Below are 17,090 nucleotides of genomic sequence, written 5' to 3'. Positions count from 1 at the left end.
ACTCTGGGCCTGTCAGCAGATGGTCATTCAAGGATACGCCTTGATACTTGGCGGAGCAATCGAAGACCACCCGTATCTTCCCAGGCTTTTGTGGATGATACACCCCATGATGTGGGATGTACCACACTGGCGTCTTGCCGATGTCTTCCTTGGGGACCCGCTCTGCGTCCCCGCGGGTTATGGTCGCCTCCATGAAGGTCTTGTAGTCCTGGTAGTACTGCGCATCTTTCCGCAGCTTCCGCTCTAGGCTGTTGAGCCGATGGATGGCACAGATCTTATTATCCGGTAACTTAGGCCTTTCCTTCTTAAATGGCAGCGGCATTTCATAATGACCGTTGCTCTTTAGCTTGATGCCCGTCTTCAGTTCCGACATGAACCGTAGATCCTCTTGCGATATAGGGTTGGCCTCTGCCGCTCTTTCCGAGAAGTCGGCCTCCAGTCTCTTTAGTACGTCTGTCGGTAGCACGACTTCTTTGATCTGGGTCCTATTGACATAGTGCACTTCCCTGGTGAGCCCTGCCGAGGCCGGTAACCCTGGCCTCACTTGCTTTACCAGGACGTGGTGACTGAGTCCGATGGTATCTCCATAGTGGAGCCCCGGGGTTCCATATCCCACCACGCTCCAGCCTAAATCTGTTTGCACTGCAAACGGCTGGTGGTCCTCCCCTCCCACCGTGCTTAGTGGCTTGAGGGCTTGAGGGCAGTTGTAGCCAATTAGCAGGCCGACCTCACAGCGTTGTTTTGGCGCGATATTCTCGGCTATATGTGCCAGATGGCCCCATGCCTTCGCTGTCCCTGGGGTGGGAATATGGCCTCTGTTTGCCGGGATAAAGTCTCTTGAATAAGTCACTGGCAGAGGAATTAGCTTGGTTGACTGGAATCCTCTTACTTGTAGGCCAGCTAGTTTCCAACAGGACACGACTGTGTTTCTGGAAGCCAGTGTCGAGAGCTGTAACTGCACTGTTTCGCCCTTGATGTTAAGCGTCCTTGCTGTCTTCTCGAGGATGAAGGTGGTGTCACTTTGATTATCGAGGATTGCATACACCAGGACTTCCCGGCTGGGCTCCGCTGTAGCTGAGACCCACACTGGCACTATTGTGGAGGTATGCGTGCCCCCATCCTGCTGGATGACTCTAAATGACGTTGCCTGGTGTGGCGGCGTATTTGTACCTCTGGTTCTGTACGTAGCCCGGTTCCTTGCGTCCGCCCTTTCCTCCATGGTGGGTCGTCTATCTCTACAGCCCCTGGCGGTATGGCCGGGCTCCAGACACTCGAAGCACAACTGCCTTTCGCGAGCAAACGTGTTCCGGTCGACCTTGTTCTTCTGCCTAAACTTGCCACACTCCTGTAGGCTATGGCCGCTCGCGGCACAAAGGATGCAGCGTGTGGCGCCGTCTGTCTCGTGGGCGCTAGCTGTTAAGACTCGTGCGCCGGGGTCCCTGCGTCTTGCGCCCTGTTCCCTCATCCCGTCCCGTGGGTTCAGGGCATGAAACGAGGTTACTGGGTTGCACGCGATTTTGGCTTCACGTGTGAGGAACTGGACAAACTCGCTGAAGCTCGGGAACCTGTGCTTTGCGTCTTCTATGTCTACGACTTTCGTATTCCATCTTGCCGTCACCCCTTCTGGGAGTTTAGCAAGTATTTTTTGGTTCTCGCGGCAATCATTAAGGATGTTCAGCTCCTGAATCTGCGGCATGGCAGCCTCACAGCTGCGCAAAAAGTCGGAGAGTTCTTGAAGTTCAACACTCCCGTTGGCGCTTATCTTGGGCCACGCATCAAGCTTCGCTCTGAATGCATTGGCCAGCAGGAATGGAGTTCCATATCTCTCAGCTAAGAGTTGCCATGCTGCCTGATAGGCGGCCTCGGTGCCTTGCACGCAGTAGCTTTCTATGGCCGTTTTGGCGTGTCCCTTAACGTACTCGCGTAGATAGGATAACTTCTCTGCGGGTGCTATGCTCTTCCTGCCCACCAGCGTCAGAAAGGACGCCCTCCAGGCGTGGTAGGTTAGTGGGTCGCCATTGAACACTAGGGGTACGGGTATAGGCACACGACTGGCATTGATGGCTTCGGTGAGCCCTTGGATGAGAGCTGCTGTGCTGTCTGCCTGCGCTGGCTGTGGCGGTGGCTGGCTTGGGGCTGCATGCAGCGGTGCTGGCGACGCTGGCGCCTGGTCCCCTTCTGGCTCTGCTGGTGCTGCAGCTTGCTGTGGCGGTGGCTGGCTTGGGGCTGCATGCAGCGGTGCTGGCGACGCTGGCGCCTGGTCCCCTTCTGGCTCTGCTGGTGCTGCAGCTTGCTGTTGAGGTGTCTGTCTTGGGCCAAGCATCGAGCTTCGCTGTCTTGGGGCTGCCACCGGCGGTGCTGGAGACGGGCCTTCCCTTTTTACCGTAACGCCTATGAACCTCCCGGGGGGCCGCTCCCATCCGCATACAGCTGGGTCGTCGCCTTTGCTGGCTGCTTGAGCTGCTTGAGCCGCACTTAGCTTCCGCATGGCTGCCATTCGTACTCCTTCTCTGCGTTTAGCTTCTAGCCTGCCTTGTCGTTCCGCGCTTTCCGCTGCCTGCTGCACCTTTCTTCCGGCGTTGTCGGCCGCCACTTGTGCCCTTGCCTGTGTATCTTCGGCTACCAGTTTCCGCATTGCTTCACTGTGCTCCTCTTGATCTCGCAGGCCCTCTACGAAATCTTGTAGAGACCGCACCGCAGCGGCGGCGGAGTGCCTCTGGCGCGAGCTGGTGCCTGTCTTTCCTGAGGTTACCGAACCGCTCTCGAGCAAGTCTGGTGCCTCGACCCGCTTCCCTGCGGCGTTCCTGTGGCGCGAGCTGGTGCCTGTCTTTCCTGAGGTTACCGACACGCTCTCGAGCATGTCTGTGTCTCCCATCTCGCCCTGTACGGGCTCTGTTGCCGCGAACAGCTGCCTTGAGATGTCCGCTGTCTGCTGGCTGCAGCAGTCGATGGTGCGCCGTATGGAGTCTTCCGGCACTTCCACGCGCTTCCACTCCTCAAAGGCCGCCACCAGCTTCTTGTTGGCGCAGCCAACTGCAATTACATGGTGCACGGCGTCGAGTGTGCTCGCTGGGGCCCATGCGCCCGTGACTTTCAGCTCCGCATCGGCCTTCCGCATCGCCGCCTTCCATGCCTCATGGCACTTAGAGAACTTCCGTTCAATCTTTGTCCTTCGCGCATCCTGCAGTTCTTGAGCCGCGGCCGTCCGCCTGCGTGGTCGGCCCGCTGCCCCGGATGGGTTCTCCGCCTCCACCACCGTATTGGACTGGCTGCCACTATCAGACATCTTGCTGTAATGCCAGGACGTTCGCTGTTCTAGAATGTTCCGGAAGGTTGTGGATGTTCTCGAAGGTTCCGGAAGGTTGTGGATGTTCGAGGTTCTAGAAGGTTCCGGAAGGTTGTGGCTGTTCGATGGTCGAGAATTGCACGGTCATCGTGGTGCATATAAGTTTTACTGTAACTGTCCCTCTTGCAATGATGAAGCAACTCGTCTTTGATGTTTACTGATTGGCTTTATTTCCGTTCTAAGAGAACATCTTTATTCCGAACCGTAAAACTGTGAAAACATACATGAAATACAATCAATCACGGATCAAACCATAACAACATACATACAATTTATCGGTCGTTACAAGGGTGGTTGTTAACCCAATGAACTTAACTACAAGCGCAGTACAGCCCCAAACGTACCTTATTGACTGCATGCAATATGAGAGGACTGTTATGGAGGAAGGTGTCGATGTGGCTTGTCTGAAGATGGTGACGAAGTGAAGGGACGAACCTTATAGGGTCTCAGTATTTATACACTAGTGTCGATCTATTATGACATCACAGGCCAAAGGACCGCCCGCCAGGGCGATCCCTTATGACATCACAATGACCCAGAGCATTCTAGCCGGTTATAACCGGTTCTATTATGACATCACCACTGCAGTTACATGGAGAACCTGTCTTAAGTGGTCAAAACGATCCCAGCATGGGATGCCCACAATGAGGAATGTCACTCATTGACAAACATGAACGCGCGTTCCCGTTTAGTTAATTTGCATACAGACACGCCTCTGGCAGCTCCTTATAAAGCCAGCCAACAGAGCCGTGTGCAAATGAAATCGCAAAAAGTATGAGATCAAGAGTTAGACACACTACACACACACACCTGTCCAGCTCATTATAATGCAACTGACTATGATGGGCCGTGTGGAAATGGTGGCCGATATAGCTGGCGGAAGCGCTTTGCGACTGATCAAAATGAGATTAGATTAATGTATTGTCATCATACAGCTTGTGGCCACCTGCCGCAGCGCGCGCATGCACACACACACACACACACACAAACACACACACGCAGTACTCTACGTGCGTAATGAATGAACGCAGTAGACTTATATTATTCTAATGACTTGTTTTATTAGGAGATCACAGATACTGCGCTGCTCTATAGTAGTACAGTCCACCAGTCCGCTCATGGTACGCCCGACTCTGGCGGCCTTAATATGTGTACTGTACTTACTGTACGCATAGGGCAGAGCATATAGTATCTACTAAATCCTAATGAAACAAGTAATTAGAATAATATAAGCCTACTGTTCATTCATTAGACACGTAGGCTATACAGTGTGTGCGTGTGTGTGTGGCGCAACAAGACTAATATTAATACAGTCTATTCCACTATACATATATCCATGCGATTAGCTTTAGTTTTTATTTATCCACTGTCATTTGCAGTGTTGGTGTAGTAGGCTACATAGTGTATTTCAATATCTGTTTTATTGATTAATGATATATTTGAAAGAATGCAGGTTATAGCTATATAAAATGACAAATGTCTGTCCCATTGTACCAATCAATGGGATATATTGTATGTTGGCTATAGCCTGCATTCTTTCAAATGTATAATTAATCAATAAAACAGATATTTAACAAATAAGAAATACAAATGCCACAGAATTAAGGCATTAAATAATTATAATTTTCAATCATTTCACAATAATTGCATAATTGTGTTTGAATATCTGAGTAATTAAGTAATTATACATTTGTCCAAAATAGCTGGTTCAGATATGGTTAATCCAGCTGCCCTGTGATCAGATGAATCCATATTATTTTAAATAATAAATATTTAAATATTGTCATATTTATTTAAATTATGATACATTATTTCAACTTCAACTTCAACTTCAAATTACTTTATTTTCCGGCCTCCACCAGACCAAGGTGTTCAGCAGTCTGATGGAGGGTGCCCCGAAGCTACCTAATCCCCTTTTATTCAGTGTTGAAGCTCTGTATCGACGGCCTGAGGGCATTCGTTTGTAATGGGTGTGAAGGGTGTGTGTGTTGTCCTCAACTATTTGAGAGGCCTTTTTCCAAGGAGGCCTGTAGAGTTGACATGAAGGAATCATTATGATTCCGCCCAAATAAAGCCTGAACACGGAGCACACCAGTCTGTCAAGTTAAGACTGCTCTTCAGCGCTCATAAATCCTGCTCTTAGTTAGGGCCGAATCCAAGACAAGGGACGGTTGGTGAATCCCAAAATCGTCCCGAAAATGTCTTAAGTGGCCCTAAGAGCAAATTTTCTGTCTTAAGTCCGTTGGTGAATGAGACCAAATACTGTAAGGGTTCACCTGTCCATGGACATCCTCCACTCATGAACAATGCTCCTCACTCTGTACCTCCCCCTGCTGGACATTCATCTGAACTTCCCCTTATCTCCCCCATGCATACCCTCCTGGTGCACTGGTGTATCTTTAAAGGTGACATGCATTATAAATGTCTTTTTTGAGTCTCTAGCATTGTATTATAGTAATAGGAGTTAGTATCAATGTGTTTTTGTATCTAAATACCATATTGGCGGATTGCCGTCATTCAGGTCATTCATTTCCTGGTCCATTTTAATCAGGTCGTTCTGATTTGACGCGCATGGTGACGTCACGTGGCGCTGGGGAAGCGGATAGTGATCCGATTGGCTCTGTAGTTGGAGCCAATGCTCGCCCACAACCTAGGCAGCCCACACAGCAATAGCAGAGCGAGTGGAAATCACAGCGATGCAGATAGTGAAACCCGACACCTCGACTGCACTCTGCGAGAGAGGGTGAGAGAGAGAGAGCGAGGGAGAAAGAGAGAGAGGAGAGAGCCCGCGTCTGTGTGTGCTTGTTTACACAGCGTTTCATTCTCAGTCCCGCTGAGTCCAGGGATCTCTCTCTCTCTCTCTATCTCCCTCTCTCTCTCTCTCGCTCTCTCTCTCTTTTTCCCTCTCCCCCCTCTCTCTCTCTATCCCACCCCCCCCTCTCTCTCTCTCGCTCTCTCTCTCGCTCTCTCTCTCTCTCTCTTTCCCTCTCCCCCCTCTCTCTCTCTATCCCACCCCCCCCCCCCCCTCTCTCTCTCTCTCTCTCTCTCTCTCTCTCCATCTCTCTCTGTCTACCAGTCGCAGACTGTGTGGGCTGACTGTCACTCAAAGTGCTTATGGGCGGAGTCAGGCCATCACAGCCTGAAATACTGATGCTGTGAAATGAGGCGTTTGAGTACTTGATAAGAAATATAAAACAATGCATTTTTTTTTAAACTTACAGATGTCTTCAATAGACTCACAGGAATTGTGTAAAGTTGCCCAAATAGTGCTAGGAATAGCAATGCAGGTCCCCTTTAATGTCTACATGTCTCTCTGTGCCCTTCCCCTGCTACTTTGTCTTGTTTCGGTTCCTTGTTTGATGTCAACGTGTGTACTCTTGCTCTGTCATTCGTTCCTTATCAGTAAGTCATTTTTTTTTTTATTTTTTTTTTTATCTTTGTTTTTCATGTTTACAGTCGTTTCGTGTTTGTTTGTAGATTAGTTTGTTAATTTTTTCCCTACCAGCACTGCTGTGGGTTTTGTTTCTTGTTATTTTGTATTTTGCTCTCTGCCAGCCATTGCTGTGCTCTCCTTGTTTTCGCTCAGTAAAGCATTATACTTTTGACATTCACCCCTGGCTCCGTGTTCTCGCTATTGCCTATTGCCTTCTCCTCATCCTGTTCTGCATTTGGGTCCTCCGCCAACACTAATCCCTAACAGAATGAACCCACCATGTTTGGACCCAGCAAACAGTACGAGGGAGGCTTGGAGCGCCTTGGAGGCGTTCAGACTAAGGGATATACCTTCCTCCTCCATGGAGGAGAGGAAGGCTGCTCTTCGTCAGTTCTACACTCTCAGGGAGTGGCACCCTGAGCTGGCCCCACAGCTGAAGGAGTATGGCAGAACCTGGATTAAGCTACTATCCCAGCCTCCAGTCTACAGCCAAGCCTCTACTGCTGGTAAGGCCTCTTCCACCAGCATGTTCCCCACTGCTAGGACTGCCCCTTCAGCTAGCAAGGTCAGTTTCCCCACTGCTAGGACTGCCCCTTCAGCTAGCAAGGTCAGTTTCCCCACTGCTAGGACTGCCCCTTCAGCTAGCAAGGTCAGTTTCCCTACTGCTAGGACTGCCCCTTCAGCTAGCAAGGTCAGTTTCCCCACTGCTAGGACTGCCTCTTCAGCTAGCAAGGTCAGTTTCCCTGGAGCCACCCCGTCGGCTAACGCCATGGTCTCAACAGCTGGAGCAGCCCCGTCTGCTAGGTTATCCCCTGCAGCTAACCAGGCCTCAACAGCTAGTACAGCCCCAACTGCTAGCTTAGCCCCTGCAGCTAACCAGGCTTCCACAGCTGGTCCAGCCCTGTCTGCTAGCTTAGCCCCTGCAGCTAACCAGGCCTCAACAGCTAGTACAGCCCCCTCTGATAGCTTAGCCCCTGCAGCTAACCAGGCCTCAACAGCTAGTACAGCCCCGTCTGCTAGCTTAGCTCCTGCAGCTAGCAGATCTCAGAGAGCTAGCAAGGCTCGGAGGACTAGTTTAGCCCCTGTAGCTAACCCAGCCTCTACTGCCAGCCTAGTCCCTGCTAGTGTAGCCCCAGCTGCTATGCCCGGTCCGGCTTCTACGCCCGGCCAGGCCTCCTCGTCTGGCCCCGGCTCCTCGACTGGTCCCGGCTCCTCGACTGGTCCCGGCTCCTCGACTGGTCCCGGCTCCTCGTCTGGTCTCGGCTCCTCGTCTGGCCCCGGCTCCTCGTCTGGTCCCGACTCCTCGTCTGGTCCCGGCTCCTCGTCTGGTCCCGGCTCCTCGTCTGGTCCCGCCTCTACGTCCGGGTCTGCGCCGTGGTCTTCGCCGTCATCTTCGCCGTGGTCTACGTCTGCAGAAACCCCCATCCGGGGTTCTGCGCCCGGTCACGAGGTCTGCACCTGGAGTGGTCCCCGTCCGGGGTCCTGCTCCGGGGTCGTCGCCTTCACACCTCCGCTTCAGCTCTTCTGGTCTGGTCCCGAGTCCTGCGCCTGGAGGGTCCCCTGTCCGGGGTCCTGCTCCGGGTCTGTCACCCTCGCCCCTTTGCTCCAGGCCCCCTCGTCGGCCCTCTGTCCCCGTTTCCAGTTCCCCTCGACCCCCTCTCCGGGCCACTGTCCCCGTTTCGAGCCCCCCTCACCGTGCCTCTGTTCCCGTCTCTAGCCCCCCTCACCGTGCCTCTGCTCCCATCTCTAGCCCCCCTCTCCGGGCCTCTGTCCCCGTTTCCGGCCCTCCTCTCCGGGCCTCTGTCCCCGTCTCCAGTCCTCCTGATCCCGTGCCCCATCCTCCCTTCTTCTGTGCCCCTCCTGGGTTTCTGTCGCCGCCCCCCTGCCCCAGTCCGTCCTGACTTTTTTCCCTGGACTCTCCCAGTGTTCACCTTCCCTGGATCCCGGCCCTCGTCTTGCCCGTTCCCAGACGGTCCTTTTTTCCGTCTGGAAGCCGTCCCTGGGGGGGGGGGGAGTACTGTAAGGGTTCACCTGTCCATGGACGTCCTCCACTCATGAACAATGCTCCTCACTCTGTACCTCCCCCTGCTGGACATTCATCTGAACTTCCCCTTATCTCCCTCATGCATACCCTCCTGGTGCACTGGTGTATCTTTAATGTCTACATGTCTCTCTGTGCCATTCCCCTGCTACTTTGTCTCTTGCTCCCCTGTTAAATGTTATGTTCCTTGTTTATTAGTTCCTTATGTGGTTGTATGGTTGGTATGTTACTCTGTCTAGTGTTCAGTATTTTCTTGTGTGTTTCCTTCCTGGTTGTCTCACCCCATGTGCGTCTCGTTTTGCTAATTGCCCTGCTGTCTCTCTAGTGTTAAAGGAAAAATCCAACATTTTGGGAAATTAGCTTATTTGCCATCTACCCTGGAGTTAGACAATAAGATACATACTTTTTTCTTCTCTGTGTGTGCATTAGGCTTAGGGAACAGCCGCTCCGTTAGCGTAGCTTAGCTTCATCACTGGAAGTGGGTCAGACTTGTACCCTGACGTTCCCTAGAGTGCCCTACAGTCATGAAATACACTCCAAATACAACTCCAAAACATTCCTGTAAACATGTTGTGACCTGTGTATTTACCACGTGGAGAAATAAAAAATTATTGAATTAGAATTAGATCTTTCCCGATCCGATCAAAAAAAATAAAAAAATAAAGTAATTTTTTTTTCTTCTTTTTTTTATACTTTTTTTTTTTCAACAAACATGACCATGTTCACGTCTTAAACTCATACTGAGGCCTTAGTTTTGGTTTTAAATTGCATATCATTATTAATTTATTTATTGTCACACAGAGCAGTAGAATTTTCCACAGCTGGTCCAGCCCTGTCTGCTAGCTTAGCCCCTGCAGCTAACCAGGCCTCAACAGCTAGTACAGCCCCGTCTGATAGCTTAGCCCCTGCATCTAACCAGGCCTCAACAGCTAGTACAACCCCGTCTGCTAGCTTAGCTCCTGCAGCTAGCAGATCTCAGAGAGCTAGCAAGGCTCGGAGGACTAGTTTAGCCCCTGTAGCTAACCCAGCCTCTACTGCCAGCCTAGTCCCTGCTAGTGTAGCCCCAGCTGCTATGCCCGGTCCGGCTGCTACGCCCGGCCAGGCCTCCTCGTCTGGCCCCGGCTCCTCGACTGGTCCCGGCTCCTCGTCTGGTCTCGGCTCCTCGTCTGGCCCCGGCTCCTCGTCTGGTCCCGACTCCTCGTCTGGTCCCGGCTCCTCGTCTGGTCCCGGCTCCTCGTCTGGTCCCGGCTCCTCGTCTGGTCCCGCCTCTATGTCCGGGTCTGCGCCGTGGTCTTCGCCGTCATCTTCGCCGTGGTCTACGTCTGCAGAAACCCCCATCCGGGGTTCTGCGCCCGGTCACGAGGTCTGCACCTGGAGTGGTCCCCGTCCGGGGTCCTGCTCCGGGGTCGTCGCCTTCACACCTCCGCTTCGGCTCTTCTGGTCTGGTCCCGAGTCATGCGCCTGGAGGGTCCCCTGTCCGGGGTCCTGCTCCGGGTCTGTCACCCTCGCCCCTTTGCTCCAGGCCCCCTCGTCGGCCCTCTGTCCCCGTTTCCAGTTCCCCTCGACCCCCTCTCCGGGCCTCTGTCCCCGTTTCGAGCCCCCCTCACCGTGCCTCTGTTCCCGTCTCTAGCCCCCCTCACCGTGCCTCTGCTCCCATCTCTAGCCCCCCTCTCCGGGCCTCTGTCCCCGTTTCCGGCCCTCCTCTCCGGGCCTCTGTCCCCGTCTCCAGTCCTCCTGATCCCGTGCCCCGTCCTCCCTTCTTCTGTGCCCCTCCTGGGTTTCTGTCGCCGCCCCCCTGCCCCAGTCCGTCCTGACTTTTTTCCCTGGACTCTCCCAGTGTTCACCTTCCCTGGATCCCGGCCCTCGTCTTGCCCGTTCCCAGACGGTCCTTTTTTCCATCTGGAAGCCGTCCCTGGAGGGGGGAGTACTGTAAGGGTTCACCTGTCCATGGACGTCCTCCACTCATGAACAATGCTCCTCACTCTGTACCTCCCCCTGCTGGACATTCATCTGAACTTCCCCTTATCTCCCTCATGCATACCCTCCTGGTGCACTGGTGTATCTTTAATGTCTACATGTCTCTCTGTGCCATTCCCCTGCTACTTTGTCTCTTGCTCCCCTGTTAAATGTTATGTTCCTTGTTTATTAGTTCCTTATGTGGTTGTATGGTTGGTATGTTACTCTGTCTAGTGTTCAGTATTTTCTTGTGTGTTTCCTTCCTGGTTGTCTCACCCCATGTGCGTCTCGTTTTGCTAATTGCCCTGCTGTCTCTCTAGTGTTAAAGGAAAACTCCAACATTTTGGGAAATTAGCTTATTTGCCATCTACCCTGGAGTTAGACAAGAAGATACATACTTTTTTCTTCTCTGTGTGTGCATTAGGCTTAGGGACCAGCCGCTCCGTTAGCGTAGCTTAGCTTCATCACTGGAAGTGGGTCAGACTTGTACCCTGACGTTCCCTAGAGTGCCCTACAGTCATGAAATACACTCCAAATACAACTCCAAAACGTTCCTGTAAACATGTTGTGACCTGTGTATTTACCACGTGGAGAAATAAAAAATTATTGAATTAGAATTAGATCTTTCCCGATCCGATCAAAAAAAAATAAAAAAATAAAGTAATTTTTTTTTCTTCTTTTTTTTATACTTTTTTTTTTTCAACAAACATGACCATGTTCACGTCTTAAACTCATACTGAGGCCTTAGTTTTGGTTTTAAATTGCATATCATTATTAATTTATTTATTGTCACACAGAGCAGTAGAATTTTCCACAGCTGGTCCAGCCCTGTCTGCTAGCTTAGCCCCTGCAGCTAACCAGGCCTCAACAGCTAGTACAGCCCCGTCTGATAGCTTAGCCCCTGCATCTAACCAGGCCTCAACAGCTAGTACAACCCCGTCTGCTAGCTTAGCTCCTGCAGCTAGCAGATCTCAGAGAGCTAGCAAGGCTCGGAGGACTAGTTTAGCCCCTGTAGCTAACCCAGCCTCTACTGCCAGCCTAGTCCCTGCTAGTGTAGCCCCAGCTGCTCATTATTAATTTATTTATTGTCACACAGAGCAGAAGAATTTTGCCAAAACAAACCAATAGTATCCAGCTGCAGAACGGCAGACCAGCCACACTCTCAGACCCAAACGCATTTCCTTTGATTTAATTATACATCAAATGATTTATGTCAAGGATTGCAATGCCTCGCTTGAATGAAGTAAACTTTTCACCTGGATAACGTCAACATTCAGGGTGAATGTAATGTGAGAAATTGGGATTAAAAAAATAAATAATTTTTTTTAATTTGGTTCTGATAGTTTGGCAGGTCTGCCGTTCTGCAGCTGGATACTATTGGTTTGTTTTGGCAAAATTCTTCTGCTCTGTGTGACAATAAATAAATGAATGATGATATGCAATTTAAAACCAAAACTAAGGCCTCAGTATGAGTTTAAGACGTGAACATGGTCATGTTTGTTGAATAAAAAAAAAAGTAAAAAAAGAAGAAAACAAATGGCAGATTTTTTATACATTTTTTTTGTCAATCCCGATCTTCGGAAAATCACGTGATCGGCCCCGATCCCGATCACGTGATCGGATCGGGACATCCCTAGTTGTGACCTGTGTATTTACCACATGGAGGGAAAAAAATAATTGAATTCGACAATTACGTTTTCTAAGCAAATATACTCCGAACTATTTATTGCCGAACCACTCCTCTCGGGGCGCAGTCAGTGGTTTCAACGTGACGCTGTGTTTGTTTACATTCTCATTTTATTCAAAGGATCCGAACCGATTGAAGTTTATGGATACCATGACTTAAAATCCTCTTACCTTGACGATTAAAAGCCTCCCCAATTTAGAAAACAGTATTCCCATGGCTGATCTTGATATGCTGCTAGCTAACGGAGCTAACCAACAAACACAGAACCTAGCGGACACTAAAGCAAATAACGAGGGCAATGACTTCCGGTCGGGGGGGTTTCAAAATAAAAGAGCGACATCTATAGCAGCGGAAATACGTTTATTTTGTACATTATCTAACGTTACAACTAACCTACAACTAACCTAAACTGACCGGAAGTCATTGCCCTCGTTATTTGCTTTAGTGTCCGCCCGGTTCTGTGTTTGTTGGTTAGCTCCGTTAGCTAGCAGCATATCAAGATCAGCCATGGGAATACTGTTTTCTAAATTGGGGAGGCTTTTAATCGTCACGGTAAGAGGATTTTAAGTCATGGTATCCATAAACTTCAATCGGTTTGGATCCTTTGAATAAAATGAGAATGTAAACAAACACGGCGTCACGTTGAAATCACTGACTGCACCTCGAGAGGAGTGGTTCGGCAATAAATAGTTCCGAGTATATTTGCTTAGAAAACATAATTGTCTAATTCAATAATTTTTTATTTCTCCACGTGGTAAATACACAGGTCACAACATGTTTACAGGAACGTTTTGGAGTTGTATTTGGAGTGTATTTCGTGACTGTAGGGCACTGTAGGGAACGTCAGGGTACAAGTCTGACCCACTTCCAGTGATGAAGCTAAGCTACGCTAACGGAATGGCTGTTCCCTAAGCCTAATGCACGCACACAGAGAAGAAAAAAGTATGTATCTTCTTGTCTAACTTCAGGGTAGATGGCAAATAAGCTAATTTCCCAGAATTTTGGAGTTTTCCTTTAATTGTTCCCCCTATATCTAGTGTGTGTTCCCTACCCTTGTTGTGGGTTCATTGTTTCGGTTCCTTGTTTGATGTCAACGTGTGTACTCTTGCTCTGTCATTCGTTTCTTGTCAGTAAGTCTATTTTTTTTTTTTTTACCATCTTTGTTTTTCGTGTTTACAGTCGTTTTTGTCAGTGTTTGTTTGTAGATTAGTTTGTTCCTTTTTCCCCTACCAGCACTGCTGTGGGTTTTGTTTCTTGTTATTTTGTATTTTGCTCTCTGCCAGCCATTGCTGTGCTCTCCTTGTATTTGATCAGTAAAGCATTATACTTTTGACATTCACCCCTGGCTCCGTTTTCTTGCTATTGCCTATTGCCTTCTCCTCGACCTGTTCTGCATGTGGGTCCTCCGCCAACACTAATCCCTAACACAATACATTTATTTGTATAGCACCTTTCATACAGGGGATTGAAGTTCAAAGTGCTTTACATCAGTAAGAAATAAGACATAAAACCAGTGTAAAACAAGCAGCAAGAGCAAAGCATAAAGTGGAATAAAATAATGCAGATATATGAATAAAATCATATCAGAACCTCACGTTCCAATAGGCTTCTTGAATTTCTGTAATCTGTTACAAAACAGGATAAACGTTATAGTATGCACCCAGCGGATAGTGGGGAGTAAAGATAAAAGTTAAAATAAGTCAACTAATAGCAAGGGTAAAATGAGCAGACATATAAAATCACAGTTTTTCACATTAGGATCTAACATCCCAACAGGCCACCTTGTTCATGGTTTGATTCAGTTTTAGTAGAATGTAAAAGACATAATGTGGAAATGAGCACATAAAGTGCAGACATACTTCCCACCCAGGGCAAACCTCGCTCTCAGGGTGCAGTTTCCTCTCTCAGGGCACGGTTCTAGGCCTGGGTCCTACACAGTTTCAAAGCCTGACAGTCTTTCTTGCTTGATACCCACACAGTACTGTACAAAGCCTGTCTGGAGCCCTATTTTCTGAAAATCCGCAGAGAATACATACCATAGTAAATGGAATATTGCTCCACTTCTACAAGGTCCATTTGCATGTATCTAGGGACATCTATGGACCTCAGTGAATGTATTCCCAGTGTCAGAAATATTGTGTCTATTACTAGGCTTGCTTAAATTGTGATGAAACAAAGGAGAATATGAATTATGATTTTTCTTTGCGTCTTTGACAGTGAATAACACCATGCAAATAATTACCAGACCAGACTAAATCTAAGGAAATGAATAAAGGGAAGATGATTAAACAGAAGGTTTTGTAGATACAGTACTGAATTCTCCCATCCGGACCAATGCAATTTGAAATATTATTATAGAATATAGAATAGCAGGCTTATAAATGACCTTATTATAGCCAATTCACATTTTTGGATTGTGTCAAATCTTATCTTTTAAATGCCTGAGTTCAATTTGGATTTAGTATCTATCGCCAGGCGTGCATAAGAACAGATAATGAAATCTACTGTATACAAGATACAAGATACAAGAGTTGTATTTGTCACGGCATACAGGTATACAGTGAAATGCGGGGGGTCTCGCCCGCAACGATGTGCAAATACAAGTAATAATATAAGAGTCCAACCAATAGTGCGACATAGTGCAATAAACAAGTATGTACAGTAGGTTTATTATTCTGGCCAGAGTGACGCCATTTTGAAACTGATTTCAAATCTGATTGTTGCTAAATGCTCAAAATAGGGGAGACAAACTAACTGCGCTCCAATATATGCCAATAATGTTAAGTTGTGTGGTATATTATCCAGAGTAATAAGAGATATTAAAGAAATTCATACAGAACCCATTTGCTTTTTTTGACCTAGAGGCCTCTGGGAAGTGTATTTCTGAATGGCTACAAAAAACGACAATTACCAACGTTAAATTTTTCAAAATGGCGGACATCCACGAACTAAACAACAGAAAAACTCAAACTAAAATCTATCTAATAACACTTTAACCTATTGGTAAACTAAACAAATTAAGTATTGATGATAATATACATTATAACTGCTGTTGTGACATGGTTATGATGTTTATACTTAAATACGTTTGACAAAAAAAACTTGATTTATGACGTGATGTCATTTGCGGTCGACCCCCGGACCGCACGGGCGGAAGAGGTTAACACCTGATAGCTTTGAACCTGTAATAAAAGCAAAAAACAGAGTAAAATAGTGCAGTGCAACAAAGACATAGGCCTATATAACCTACCTGTTGTGAAGGGCCAGATTAAACCGAATATATATATTTATTTATATATATATATTTAATTGTATTTGTATATTCTCTAATATTCCTTGATATCCCTTGTATATTCCTTGTACAATATGCATTGAATATCCATTCTAGCCTACTGAACATCCCATAATAGTCTCCATTCTACTATTGGTCGAGACCTTGGTGCCAGGCTGCCATACCCCCCAGACCCAGTTCAAACGTACCGCTCAACATGTACGAACAAGTCCTAGTTCCGCGTAGGAATCTGGCTACCGCACCACTAATGGGACTATTTGTTCATAGTGCGTATATATACTGCGCTACTAAAGTAGGACTTCCTTTTCAGTCCAGTTTCTTACCCTCCAATAGAGTCACAGACGTAAAGCCTCCCCGCGACGCCACGTGTGGGAGTAAGGCCAAGTTCGCCTACCATCGGTATTGAGACATCGTGTATATTAATATTTGAATAGTCATATTTGGCACTATATCGTCGAGTTGGACGTAGTCTATTAAGCTAATAATAGTCTGTTAATATATAGTGCTTCGTGCGGTGAGAATACTACCGTAGTCAGTACCCCATCGTTTCGGGCAGAGAACTGGCTGCTTATCCAGGGTGGTTGACCCCACGTGAAGCTGCTCCCGAGGAGCCCCAGAGCCGACGAGCGAGTGGACCTGTATACCGGATTATTCTACCGACGACAGCCCGCCTTCCCCGGCACGGATTATGCTTTGTATACGTTGATTATTCCATGGATAAAGACCCCCGACACTGCCGTGTGTTGGAACCCCCCCCCTGGACAGGACGCAAGGTGAGGAGACGCTCTGCAAGACGAGGTCGCTTCACGTCTCTCCTCCGTGGACCGGAGGACGCCGGCCCACAAAGAGTCCACCTGCTTTCATCTGTGGTCCAAGGATCGCCGGCGCATTGAACGGCACTACAGTGGGTTCACCTGGGATACCCTTGGCCGGATGAGGCAGCCGGATTCTACCCCCCCCCCCCTTCCTACTCCTGTCGGCTTACAAGCGACCGGATTAACCCCCCCTAGTGTATCCAGTCTATAATCCTTCAAGTATCATTGCTGTTATTCCTTAAACTATTCCAGGTCGTATATGTACCACCTGCGCCTTCAGAGATTGGACATTCTCTATTGATATACCGACGAATACTCTTGCCATAAAAGTGCATACTAATTCCCATTCATAAATGTGATTGATTTGATTAAGTGCTTGCTCTACACACCATCGCTGTGTAGAAATAAAGACCTATTTCTAATTCGTACATTTGTGTTGGATCCGTTTCATCTACGTGACAGTGTTCATCATAATATATTTATGCCGAGTACTGGGTGGCCGAATATTAAGTACAAAGGT

The sequence above is a fragment of the Notolepis coatsorum genome (genome assembly GCF_963971535.1).
Source record: "Notolepis coatsorum genome assembly, chromosome: 8".
In the NCBI taxonomy this organism is placed as follows: domain Eukaryota; kingdom Metazoa; phylum Chordata; class Actinopteri; order Aulopiformes; family Paralepididae; genus Notolepis; species Notolepis coatsorum.
The sequence above is the reverse complement of the archived record's forward strand: the minus strand, read 5'-3'. Positions refer to the sequence as shown.